This window comes from Chiloscyllium plagiosum, unplaced genomic scaffold (assembly GCF_037043375.1).
Source record: "Chiloscyllium plagiosum isolate Xiang-an unplaced genomic scaffold, Cpla_swu_hap1 HiC_scaffold_39, whole genome shotgun sequence".
Classification (NCBI taxonomy): Eukaryota; Metazoa; Chordata; class Chondrichthyes; order Orectolobiformes; family Hemiscylliidae; genus Chiloscyllium; species Chiloscyllium plagiosum.
The window spans coordinates 13,312,890-13,327,160 of NW_028270177.1; the positions used below are offsets into that span (position 1 = coordinate 13,312,890).

The 14,271-nt window shown below is 42.4% G+C and overlaps 1 long non-coding RNA gene across 1 annotated transcript in view; it reads right to left on the minus strand.

Moving 5' to 3' along the window:
• LOC122540936 (uncharacterized) overlaps positions 1-14,271 on the minus strand; it is a 187,976-nt gene continuing 173,705 nt past the window's right edge. Inside the window, exon 3 of the long non-coding RNA XR_006309459.2 lies at positions 1-228. This is a non-coding gene — a long non-coding RNA (uncharacterized LOC122540936). The remainder of the gene's footprint in view (positions 229-14,271) is intronic.

Sequence of the window (14,271 nt, forward strand, 5' to 3'; positions counted from 1 at the left end):
GATGTTGACAACAGTAGATATTTTAATGAATGTCATGGATATTTTCAATCAAACAAATTTTTGTAACAATCTTTCTACTGAACATCAATTGAGGTGCAAGTTCAAGTCTGCTGTTTAGTTTTCAGATGATATTTCTGGCTGGTCTTCCACAATCCAAACAGCATTTTTTCCCCCAAATTCTAGTTTCAAACTTGTTCTGCCTTCATCTGTAGTCTTCCTTTCTTGTGGCTGCAATAAGAAGAATGTAGAAGTTAGAATGACTTGTTTTTTGAAATCCCTTAAATGTGTTCTTTGAAAACCTAATAAGTCAAAGGACAGAGATTACACAATTTATTGTACAAAAATTTTGATTGGGAAATGGAATGTCAATAAATGCAGTTAGGCTCAGTATGATAATGTTTGACCTGAATGTGGTGCAGTAAGGAAAACTTGCATTCCTTTAAAATGTCTGTGGAATCTTTGATTTATTTTAGCAGAGTTTGAAACCATTGTCAATTGTCGGAAAAACCCATCTGATTCACTAATGTCCTTTAGGGAAGGAAATCTGCCATCCTTACCTGGTCTGACCTACATATAACTCCAGAGCCACAGCAATGTGGCTGACTCTCAGCTGCCCTCTGAAATGGTCGAGCAAGCCACTCAGTTGTATCAATCACGAGAAAGTCACAACAAAGAAATGAAATGGATGGACCACCTGGCATTGACCTTGGAACTGGAAAAGACAAACAGCAAAAACACAAACAGTCCTGTTGACCATGCAAAGTCCTCCTTACCAATATCTGGGGGCTAATGCCACAATTGGGAGAGCTGGCTCACATACTAGTCAAGCAACAGCCTGACATAGTCATTCTAACGGAATTATACCTTACAGGTAATGCCCCAGACACCACCATTGCCATCCCTGATTATGTCCTGTTCCACCGGCAGGACAGACCCAGCAAAGGGGTGGCACAGCGGTATACAGTCGGGCAGGAGTTGCTCTGGGAGTCCTTGACATTGACTCTGGACCCCATAAAGTCTCATAGCTTCAGGTTATACATGGGCAAGGAAACGTCTTAGTGGTTACCACGTACCATCCTCCTTCGGCTGATGAATCAGTACTCCTCCATGTTGAACAACACTTGGAGAAAGCACTGAGGGTGGCAAGGGTGCAAAATGTACTCTGGGTGGGGGATTTTAATGTCCACCACCAAGAGTGGCTCGGCAGCAGCATTATTGATCGAGCTGGTTGGGACTTAAAGGATATAACTGCTAGGCTGGGTCTGTGGCAGGTGGTGAAGGAACCAACAAGAGGAAAAAAAACTTGACCTCATCCTTACTAATCTGCCAGCTGCAGAAGCATCTGTCCATAGGTAAAAGTGACCACCAGACTGTCCTTGTGGAGATGAAGTCCCGCTTTCACTTTGAGAATAACCTTCATCATATTGTGTGGCACTATTGAAACTTTATTGCTGGAACAGCACAGCAGGTCAGGCAGCATCCAGGGAACAGGAGATTCGACGTTTCGGGCACAGGCCCTTCTTCAGGAATCCTGAAACGTCGAATCTCCTGTTCCCTGGATGCTGCCTGACCTGCTGTGCTGTTCCAGCAATAAAGTTTCAACTTTGATCTCCAGCATCTGCAGACCTCACTTTCTCCTGTGTGGCACTATTACCATGCTAAATGAGACAGACTTCAAACCAATCTAGCAGCTCAAGACTGGGCATCCGTGAGGCGCTGTGGGCCATCAACAGCAGCAGAACTATACTCTTGCACAATCAGCAACATCATGGCCTGGCATATCCCCCACTCAGCCGTTACCATCAAGCTAGGGGATCAACCCAGGTTCAATGGAGAGTGCAGGAGGGCATGCCAGGAGCAGCATCAGGCATACATTAAAATGATGTGTCAACCTGGTGAAGATACAAAACAGGACCACTTGCATGCCAAAAGGCATAACCAGCAACTGATAGACAGAGCTAAGTGATCCCACAGCCAACAGATCAGGTCTAAGCTCTGCAGTCCTTCCATATCCAGTCGTGAATGGTGGTGGACAATTAAACAACTAACTGGAGGAGGATGCTCCACAAATATCCCCATCCCCAATGGTGGAGGAGCCCAGTACCTCAGTGCAAAAGATAAGGCTGATGCATTCGCAACAATCTTCAGTCAGAAGTGTCAAGTGAATGATCCATCTTGGGCTCCTCCAGTGATTCCCAACATCACAGATACCAGTCCCCAGCCAATTTGATTCATTCCAAGTGATGTCAAAAAATGGCTGGAGGCACTGGATACTGCAAAGGCAATGGGCCCTGAGAACATTCCAACAATAATTCTAAAGATGTGTGCTCCAGAACCTGCCACTCCCCTTGCCAAGCTCTTCTAGTACAGCTAAAACACTGATATCTACCCAACAATGTGGAAATTTGTCCAGGTATGTCCTGTACACAAACAGCAGAACAAATCCAACCTGGCCAATTACTGCCCAATCAGTCTATTCTCTATCATCAGTAAAGTGATGGAAGGGATCATCAACGTTGCTATCAAGCTGCACCTGATCAGCAACAACCTGCTCAGTGATGCCAGTTTGGGCTTCGCCAGGGTCACTCAGCTCGTGATCTCATTTCAGCCTTGATTCAAACATGAACAAACGAGCTGAATTCCAGAGGCAAAATGAGAGTGACAGCCCTTGACATCAAGGCCACATTTGACCAAGTAGGGCATCAAGGAGTCCTTGCAAAGCTGGAATCAATGGGTATCTGGGGGCAAACACTCCACTGGTTAAAGTCATACCTGGCACAAAGGAAGGTGGTTGTGATTGTGGAGGGTCAGTCATCTCAGCTTCAGGACATCTCTGCAGGAGTTCTCAGGGTAGTGTCCTAGGAACAACAGTCTTCAGCTGCTTCATCAATGACCTCTGCTCTGTCATAAGGTCAGAAGTGTGGATGTTCACCGATGATTGCATAGTGTTCAGCACCATTCGCGACTCCTCCGATACTGAAGCAGTCCATGCTCAAATGCAACAAGATCTGGACAATATCCAGGCTTGGGCCAACAAGTGGCAAATAACATTTGTGCCACACAAATGCCAGACGATGACCATCACCAATAAGAGACAGTCTAACCACACCCCATGACATTCAACGGCATTACCATCACTGAATGCCCCACTGTCAACATCCTTGAGATTACCATTGACCAGAAACTCAACTGGACTCACCACATAAACACAGTAGGCTACAACAGCAGGTCAGAGTCTAGGAATACCGTGGCAAATAACTTACCACCTGACACCCCAAACTCTATACACCATTGACAAGGCACAAGTCAGGAATGTGATAGAATACTCCCCACTTACCTGGATGGGTGCAGCTCCAACAACACTCAAGAAGCATGACACCATCTAGAACAAAGCAACCTGCTTGATTGACACCACATCTGCAAACATTCAATCCCTCCACCACCCGCACTCAGTAGCAACAGCGTGCATTATCTACAAGAAAAACTGCAGATATTCACCAATGATCCTTAGACAGCGCCTTCCAAACCCACAACCACTTCCATCTAGATGGACAAGGCAGCAGGTACTTGGGAACACCACCACTTACAAGTTCCCCTCCAAGCCACTCACCACCCTGACTTGGAAATATACCGTTGTTCCTTCACAATTGTTGGGTCAAAATCCTGGAATTCCCTCGCTATTAGCATTGTGGGTCAACCCACAGCAAGTGGACTGCAGTGATTCAAGAAGGCAACTCACCACCACCTTTTCAAGGGTAAATAGGGATGGTCTATCAATGCTAGCCAGCCAGCAATGCCCAAGTTCCACAAGTAAATTTTAAAAAGGGGTTTTAGGAGTTTTATCAGTTGTAAAGGGATAAAGTCCTTATCTTGGAAAATAAGAACTATTGGTCCACATGGCCTGGTGACTCTTGGCCTGGAAACAGTACCAAGGGGAAAGAGGTTCAGACAGAAGCCTTGTGACATGCAGACAGAAAGTAGAACTACTGACAAAATGGAGAGCTACAAGCTGAACAGCTGGCCATTAGCAGACAGATGTAACCACAAAGAGAATGCAGACACAGAGTGAGAAAGAGGATCACAGAGAATTCTTGAGTAGAGATAACGCAAATTTCTTGTAGAAAGAGGTCAGTTTTTCTGCTTGGTAGGAAAGGAGACAGGTTGTCAAATGAACTATGCAAGATAGTCAGAAAGAGCTAAAACCTGGAAATCCTTGGTGTATTCTTTGAAGTAGCTAAACCATGAATCAGGGTTTTATTGAATGGTCCTTTGAAAAGCAACTCTGGAAAGCTACATCATTAGGACTGTCATGACCTGAGGGGGAGAGAGCAAAGAGCTATGCCTTGCTTGTTATAATTGTACCTGTGAAACTCTAGGGTGAAAATTGTTATCAAATAAAGCTCTTGATCTATCCTGAAAAGGTAAGGAACAGCCAACTATGGAAATATGTGTTAATTGGGTTGCACAGTGGCTCGGTGGTTGGCACTGCTGCCTCGTAGCATCAGGGTCCCATGTTTGATTCCAGCCTTGGGTGACTGTCTGCATGGAGTTTGCACATTCTCCCCGTGTCTGCATGGATTTCCTCCGGGTGCTACGGTTTCCTCCCACAGTCCAAAGATGTGTGGGTCAGGTGAATTGGCCATGCTAAATTACCCATAGTGATAGGTGCATTAGTAGGGAGTAGGTAAACGGGTCTGGGTGGGTTACTGTTTGGAGGGTCGGTGTGAACTTGTTGGCCCGAAGGGCCTGTTTCCACACTGTAGGGAATCTAATAGCGCCACAATTGTTTGGGGAAAGGAGCATTAAGATGTAGCTTTACTATATCAACTATTCAAAGTGAAATTTCCTTTTTCTTGCAGCTCACTTATCTGTTAACTAATATGTAATTTGAGATGGTTCTGATCCTTCATAAAGCAAAAATAACAAAATGGAATCTTGCTAGTACTTTCTTCATTTTACAGTCATTCAGTAAATTTGGCTATTTTGGTTTACATTACAAAATACACCACAATCTCACCCCTTTTGTATTTTGTTAAAATATAATGGGATGTCCTGGCATGTTGAAATGTTCTATCTAAATACAAATTTTTTATTTTTGCACAGTACAGAAATTGGGTTTCACTTCACAACCGTTCACCCTATTGGACCACTCACTCTATCACCACTCATGATAATGATCAATCAGTTGTCTTTCACCACCCATGCTATCACTGAATAAGTCACAATTTTGAGGTAATAAGCAAACCTGAATATTGAAGAACTTAAGTTGAAACATAAAATACTGGAAAAGAGTCAGCATCAAAAAAATAAGGGAGAAATTAATGTAACCATCACATCTGGAATGTTGAAGCAGCAGAAATCTCTTTAATGGATAGCCTAAAGCCCAGAAAGTCCAAGCAATGTGTATGAACATAGATATGTTAACGGACATCAGATAGAGGCATCTAATGTGTTAATAACATGTAAATAGTATAAACAACTGGAAAGAAGTTGGAGATTAAACAAAAATCATTTTGGTCAGTTTGAACTGAAAAAATGTGAGTAATCCTGTGTAGTGACTGTGAAACAGATTGAAATTTGATAGTGAGAGAATTCTGCTTGTTGAGGAATTTGAAAGGATGCCTTTTGAAAATACATGATCTTCATTTTCCTCACTTGTTCAGCAGATGGCACACTAAGTGTAAAATAGCAATATTAACTGTACTGTGTAGCAGACAACGTGAGGCACCTCACCATTAGTGGTGGAACAGAGGGCACAACATCTTGCCAACACATGATTTGAGGTTCCCAGTTCTGTTGATAGCATATAAATAAGATATGTTATAGCAAGAATTTATTACTGATCTGCATTGATTTTAAACTCTCCATCAGTACTATAGCGTTGGTATCAGTTAGAGAAGAGGGGGAGATCAATCAGCCAAGGTTTCTACGACTGAACACTATTCAGTCCCCTTTGTAGCGAAGCATGGTTGTGTGGCCAAGTGGGAATAGTGCTGTGTTCATGTGGCAACTTAAATAGCAGATTGACATGAGATTGAGCAGCTACTGAACGTTGACCTGCACACATGGGATCTAAACTATGGCCTGTGCCTCAGAAGAGGAGAAGAAATATTGGGTGGAAGGGGGCAGGAATTGAGATAAATGCTTGATTTGAAAATTTTTTTTGGCAGGATGAATAAAAGTAAAGCATGTTGTTAAAATAGTGAGCGATTGCAGAATGATCTGGGGGTTCTCGGGCATGAATAACAAACATTAGCATAACAGGTACAGCAAGTATTTAGGAAAGCTAAGAGAATGTAATTGTTTATTGCATGGGGAACTTAATAAAATAGTAAGGAGGTTATACTTCACTTACACAACAACTCTATGACTCTTTGAATTTGTGAGACTGCATCTGGAGTTCCTTGTACAGTATTGGTCTTCTTATTTAAGAAAGGATGTAAATATGTGGGAAGCAGTTCAGAGAAGATTTACTAGTCTAACATAGTCATTCTTCCGTATCTGCAAGGGTTCTGTTGCTGTGAACTCCTGCAAATGATTAAATTTGCAAGTTTGTTTAAAAGTAAGTTAAAAATAGGTTAAAAGTCATGGATATGCAAGGTTTTCCTGCGGATGTTAAAATTTGTTGATGTTTATTTTTTGGCATGGCCAAGCAAATTCACAATTTCACAGATACTGAGAATTTACACAACTTGGAATACATGGGTTGTTTTATGAGGCTAGGATTGTATCCAATGGAGTTTACAAAAGTAACAGGTGACTTGATTGAAACATGTAAGTCCTGTAGAATATTGACACAGTGTATGTAGAAAGGATGTTTTCTAGTGAGGGAGTAGCCAGAACAAGGGGTCCTGCTTAAAATAAGAGTTCACCCATTCAAGACAGAGATGGGATCAAATTCTTTCTCAATGGGGGCTGTGCGACTTCGGATTTTTTTCTGCTCAAAAGATTCTGGAAACAGCATCTTTTAAGACAGAGGTAGATAATTTCTTGATGAGGAATGAGGTGAAAGGTTATCGGGATTCGGTGGGAATGTGGAGTAATCAGATCAGCCATGATCTTATTGAATGGTAGAGCAGGCCTGAGAGACTTAGTGCCAATTGCTGCTCCAAATTTGTGTCTTTAATAAATTTCTCTGTTGGGTGCCTAAGGTTTAAATCAGTACCAAATGGAAGGAAGAATTTATAGATTTTGAATTTCCTTGATGTGTGTGTGTGTTTGTTGGGGGGGGGGGGGGGGGGGGGGGGGATGACTTTGCAAAACGAACCTTACGTTCAATCTTAACTTGATAAAATTATATGCTTCTCACTTAGCTGAGGAAAAAATGATATCCTTCAATCACCTTTCATTGGCGCAAATTCCAGATATGTAAACCTGAGGCAGAGAGATGCAACATTACGTTTCTTCAGTTAAATAACGAGACAAAAATCTGGCATCTATTTACGGAAGGAGAAAACTAAAGGAAAAGTTAGGCAAACAAACGAACCATTCTTGTGATATGTGGATCATTGTGGAAATGCTGGCTTGCTGGCTGCATTCCAGGAGAGAACAAAAAGAGAAGGACTCAGCAACGCGGGCAAAATTAGAGTTTGGTTTTCATTCGCGATTTGAGTCGTCAATGGTGTTTGTGATAGTCTTATAATCTCTGGGTGGTGAGGAGGTTCCGATAGGTTGCTAGGAGAAGAGATTTTATTGCAGCAGCTTTCCTTTTGTTTTTGGCTGCTTTAGTAATAAGCGATGATGAGGCCTTCAGAAATAACTAATGTTTATTGTAAAAATCAAAGACCACAAAACAATTTTTAAAAAAAGTTCTTTCAAAGCATCAGGCACTGGATGCAGTGTCCATTTCTAGGAGACTATTTAATCTTCCTATTCCCATGCCACATTCATCCCCACGCTGCCCACCCCCTCAACCACCCAGCATTAGCTGGTCCTACATGACTGGCCTAAACCATAAATAACCAGGTTTCTTGTCTGTGCACCATTCTGCAATGAAATCAGACACTGTCTCCTTTCCTACATTGTTCTTGATTAATTTCAACATTCAGCAGAAATAGAAGCCATGATGCTGCTCAAGCTAAATTTAAATAGCATCTTATACTTAAAGAGGCAAATTGTTTTAGAATTTCTTCACTGTGATCTAAAATTTTATATGCCTTCATCAATTAATAAGCAGCAAAGGGGCCCAGGCAAATTATTAAACATAGATATAAGATAACTTCAGTGATTCCATTATTTTAACAATTGAAAAAGGCTTGTCTGAAAAAGGAGCATACATTTAGTCCTAGTGTCATAGACATATACAGCACGGAAACAGTCCCTTCGGTCCAATTTGTCCATGCCGACTAGATATCCTAATCTAATCTAGTGCCATTTGCGAGAACCTGGCCGATATCCCTCTAACTCCTTCCTATTTATATACCCATCCAGATGCCTTTTAAATGTTGTAATTGTACCAAACTCCACTACTTCCTTTGTCAGCTCATTCCACATAAGTACTACCCCCTTAGGTCTCTTTTATATCTTTCCCCCCTCACCCTAAATCTATGCCTCTAGTACTGGACTCCCCCACCCCAGAGAAAAGACCTTGTCTATTTATCCTATCCATGCCCTCATGATTTCATAAACCTCTAAAAGGTTACCCCTCAGCCTTCGATGCTCCCGAGAAAACAGCCCCAGACCCTGTTCAGCCTCTCCCTATTGCTCAAATCTTCCAAACCTGGAAACATCCCTGTAAATCTTCTCTGAATCCTTTGAAGTTTCACAACATCCTTCCATTAGGAAGGAGACCAGAATTGCATGCAATATTCCAGAAGTGACCTAACCAATGTCCTGAACAGCAACAACATGACCTCCCAACTCCTATACTCAATGCTCTGACTAATAAAGGAAAGCATACCAAACTCCTTCTTCACTAACCTATCCCCCTGCAACTCTACTTTCAAGGAACTATGAACCTGCACTCCAAGGTCTCTTTGTTCAGAAACAATCCCCAGAACCTTACCTTTAAGTATATAAGTCCGACCCTGATTTGCCTTTCCAAAATGCAGCAGGTCACATTTTTCTTAATTAAACTCCATTTGCCAATCCTCTTGCAAAGGAACAAGTATTAGACTGTAAAAATAGTACTTGATGTGAAAGACCTGATGTAAATTGTGTTAAAAATTCCATTGTTTGCACAGCATTGCACATCTGTGAAAATGAAAACCAGCATCTTAAAACAAGATCAAAAAATAATTGCACACCACTGATGACTACAATGGCCAGACTGCAGTGTGGTACAGGTCCTTCAGACACACCGATCACTGTAGTCTGAGATACTCTTTATTGTGTTATAAGTTAAGACACATTGCATTGTCTGCTTCTCTCAGGTGTTCCTTCTCAAAGCATTAAGACTGCGACTCCTCTCTTTCCACTCTTCCTTTCTTTCTGTAACCTGTAAACTTTTGAGAACAGTTTCACTTCAACTCTTCGCAACAGCCTGATTTTCCTCACCTTACCACCGACTCTTTTTAAACATCATGGTATCCTGCATTGTAAGTTTTTCAGCTTCACCTGGAGAAAATGTATGTAGCAAATAATTTCAAATAATACATTGCATTGTTAAAATAATACTTTCAATCATCCTCTTTTCAGATCTTCTCCGATTAAAGTCAGGGACAACTGTAATAATAGTGCAAATCTAAAGAAATTCACTTTGACACATTCCAAACAAGTTGCTTTATAAATTCTTTCTGTCTGTGTTACTACGCACATTGTTGAAATATGTTATGTACTAGCCATCTTCAAGTGCCTCCTCTAAGTAGGCATTCTTCATGAGCAAGCATACACTGTGTCAGCAGTTAAGCAACCCATCAAGTGAGCTGCTTCTGCTTTCATCTGGTACATACTGCGACATTGTCCTGAATTTGCCCAACATTTGGCTTGGTGTCAATTTTTAGGAAATTTCATGAAGGGTTTCTCTCTGTGAGCTTCTGAGTGCTTTTTTTGCACAAATTTTTGCTGCTCACCTCATTGCACCACACCCCCACAATGCCATTGTTGTGCTTACCAACAAGGGAAGTGCTCACTGGTGGGGCCTTCTGTATCCCATTCTGGTGCTATCTTTAAAGCCCAGTTGTGTACCAGTTCAAATACTGCAATATAAAAATGATCCGTCACAATTCCAATGTGGGAAGAATTGACCCTGATACTGCAAGTTCAGGCAAGTCCAAATCACGTCAGATAACTGACATGGAGCTGAAGTGTCTCTTTTATGGGGTCATGGACAGGACAGCTGTCCACTTTCCACAAGATAGCCAGAGAAACCCCAGCACCTGACCCTATAAGCCTGCCCTGTGGTTTCCACCGAGGTCAGTGACATACCCACCCTTTGGAGGAATGTGCAGCAATGCTACAATAAGGTTAATAAGCTTCTGTGCTTTGCAAAGTACAGAAATCCACCACTTTCTCTCTGCTACCTCTTGCTCATCACTCTGCTCCTGCACCCAATTTCCCCAACAATGTCTTCCACTTGCTGTATTTATTGCAGCATCTTCCTGCAATGACTCTCCCGTACCTCTTCTAATCAAACTACAAACTCTTCCCGCCCTCTGCACTTCCTACTCATTCAGTTGGGACACCTGACCACCTTTTCCCCCAACTGAACCAATACTAACAGGTGTGCCAGCCACTTTCACCTTACTCAATCCCTGACCTTGTCCCATTGCAGGAGAAATCAACCATGATAGGACAGTGAGGGCCAAGATGGGTGGTGGTGGGGGTAACAACATTGGTCTTCTCACCCACTGCAAGAAGAGAATATTTGCCTTAGCAGGAGAAGTTAGGCACTATTTGGTGATGCCAAGATCTCGATAATCCAGCAACCAAGTAACAATCATTATCAATTGCTGCATTGCTCTACCAAAATCTCCACTGTAAATCTGTTGTTATTAAGCACAAGGTTCTACCTCTATTTTGCCAATCATTCCTTTATTTATCTCCTGCAGTCACCCAGTGGCATTTGCAAAGTCTTTGCCCTGAAGACAGCAGGCTCTCCAGTAAACATGGCCGAAGTTATACAACCCTCAGAGGATATATCTGTGACACTGACTCCTGCACCCTCCACTAGCTCAGAAACTGACGCCACAATGGGTAATCTAGTTAGATTAGGTTCTGGTGAGTATATCGCTGGCGTATCTCCTCAGCAGCTGGCTGGGGAAGGAATGCCACCAGGGGTCAAAGATTGCCAGAGACCAGGCTTCCAATCAGCCCCAGACAGTACAGAATCCCAAGCTGTTGGCTATTAACTTCATCAAAGTGACCAAGGTGACATGGGAACAGCAGGCAGGTTTATCGGAGAAACCCAGCAAAAACTGGATTAAAGTTTTCAGTGCCATTTGTACTGTGTTAGCTGTAGTATGAGAGGGTCTGTTTGTCTTGTCTCATTGTTTATTCATTCTGACTATGTCTTCCCAATTGTCTCATCATTGCCCACATGGTTCAGGGGCTGAGAAAATTCAGATCATGGATTCATGCGTGCACACAAACCACCAGACGTCAACGTGAAGAAAGAATCCTGGCTGATTTTGTCCTTTCCTTAACTGGGCACCAAAATTACTTTCACCATCTGAAATGGTTTAACATGGCGCAGAGGCCTTTCAAATACTCATTTCTGATCCTAATACACTGGGATGAGTTTGCCATTGCACTGAACAGACAGTGAAAAATGAATTTGAAACAAATAAGCAGCAATTTTCAGGTCAAAAACAGATACCCAGCAGGTCTGGCAACATCTGTGAATAGAGAAAGAGAGTTGATGTTTCAAGTCTAGTGACTCTTAAGAATGGGGAGAAATAAAGGCAGCTGGGTAGGAAACATTTTCTGTCAGCTGGTTAAATACATGATTGAAATTGAGGCGTGGAGTGGAGGGAAGGAGAGACAGGTTAAGAACGAACCAATAACCTCAATCAGATTTATCGAGAAAGCAGAATATGTATTTATTTTTGCCTTTAAAAGCATATTTTCGACAATAGATCTAATGCAGTCATTATAAAAGCGGTATTCATGGGGTCCCTCACAGTAAAAGTATTCCTGTACATTTCAGCAGCCTAGGAATTTGATTAGTAAAGGTTTGGGGTGGGGGGGGGGGGGGGGGAGAGAGGTGAATAAAACACTATTTAATTAGAAGCCAGTTTATTTAAATCAGCCTCGGAAGCGAGCGAATCTGTGAATGTGGTGGTGAAGGAGGGGGGAGGGATTCAAAGGACATTGACAAGAACCGTTTGTTGTGCATTCTCTGTTTTCCTCAGTGCAAACGTTTAGTGAGGCTCCAGTGAATGTCATTAACAGTGCATTAATTGCGGAGCTTGAGAGGTTGCTTAGAATGGAGTGATTGTTTGTGACAGCCTGGATACTGACATATGCATTTGGTATGTCCTGACTCCCGACGTCATCTCATCATTAAAATTTGCTGATACTGTCTGCCCAGACGCTTTGAATCGTAAAATACTCCTTTTTCTGAAAAAAAAACTGTATTTTTGTTTTTTTTGGTAATTTTCTTATCATGCAGTCGATGGCAGTGAGAGATCGTGCATCTGTAAAATGTGAGGAGAATTAAAGATGCCACCGCTCTCTATTTTTGTAACTCGTACACTGCCACGTTCTCTTTGACCCCTCCATTGTCTCCCCTCCTCCTTCCGTTCTGTCTGTAGCCTCCGACTGTCCTCTGCCACTGCGAACCGAATGGCCTTTCTTTGTGCGTGTGGCCGGACAACGAGAGCCAGTGGATATTTGACTAAGTAAGGCGTCACTGCTCCGCCTAGTCCCAAGAGTCCACAGGTTGGCACTTTCCTCCTGGAGTGATTAGCTGGATTTCAGAAATGGCTGGACTTTGGCCCTTCCTTGTGACTTGGGCCGATTTCTAGGGGAAGGGATGAAGAAGGTGCATTTACATCGCGCCTTTCGTGTCCTCCCTATGTTCGAAAGTGCTTTACAGCCAACGGAGTACACTTAACATGTAGCCACTATTGTAACTGAGCTCCGACAGGCTCGTGTCATCCTGTCAGTGATTTTTCTGCTGTTCTCTCAGAATCCGCTGACAGTCACTCACTGGAAAAGGCCACAGCAATTTTTTTTCCCAGCAACCTGAAATTTCACAATTCAAATGTGGAGAACTTGTATTGGACACATTGGGAATGAACAAGTCAAATTCACCTTGGACCATCTCTCCTTGCTGGTGGCATCTTACTGTGATTGATGAGGCTGCTCCCCATCGAAACATGAATGATGAATGTCTGACATTCAATTTAATGAGTGAAACGCATAAAACTTTCTTCACTTGTTGTAAAAAGGGAGGGAGAGAAACCTGTTAAGTGGGTGGAGTACATCCTTTACATTATGCCTGCGCCCAACACCTATTTAGACATTAATCCTTAAAATATAAGCTTTGCCCATGGAAGAACCTATAATTATGAAACAAAGCATGCTGAGTGCTTGAACTGAATACTCAAGGTGGATTCAACGCAAAACAAGCATTCTTTCTTTTAACCCTTCCAGGGATATCCAAAGGTTTTTATGGTGATGTTCTGTGTTACTTTCAACAAGGCCATTTCATAAACCAACTCGTAGACTTGACTTGATATCCACATTGCTGGATGTAAACAACACCATATTGGTTACAAGGGTCTCAACTGGTCCAGTTCATCACCTCGATGGTACAATGGCTCTGAATGTACCATTTCTCAGCAGTTTCACCGAAGACATGTCGTAATAATGTCACTGGGCTAATAACCCAATGGCCCAGGTTAATGCTCTCGTGACACTGATTCAAAGCCCACCATGGCGGTTGATGGAATTTAAATTCAATTATTAAATCTGGAATTAAAATAAAAGCTCATCACAGTAATGGTGACCATAAAATTATTGTCAACTGCTGCGAATCAAACGTGTTTTAACAATTGAGCAGCACAACGGCTCAGTGGTTAGCACTACTGCCTCACAGTGCTAGGGACCTAGGCTTGATTCCAGCCTTGGGTGACTGTCTATGTGGAGTTTGCACATTCTCTCCGTGTAACTGTGGGTTTCCTCTGGGTACTCTGGTTTCCTCCCACAGTCCAAAGATGTGTTGTACATCTCTATGACTCCATGTGCAGGTCAGGTGAATTGACCATGCTATATTACCCATAGTGTTAGAGGGAAATGGGTCTGTGTGGGTTACTCTTTGGAGGGTCAGTGTGGGCTGAAGGGCCTGTTTCCACATTTTAGGGAATCTAATCTAACCAATGTCCTTTA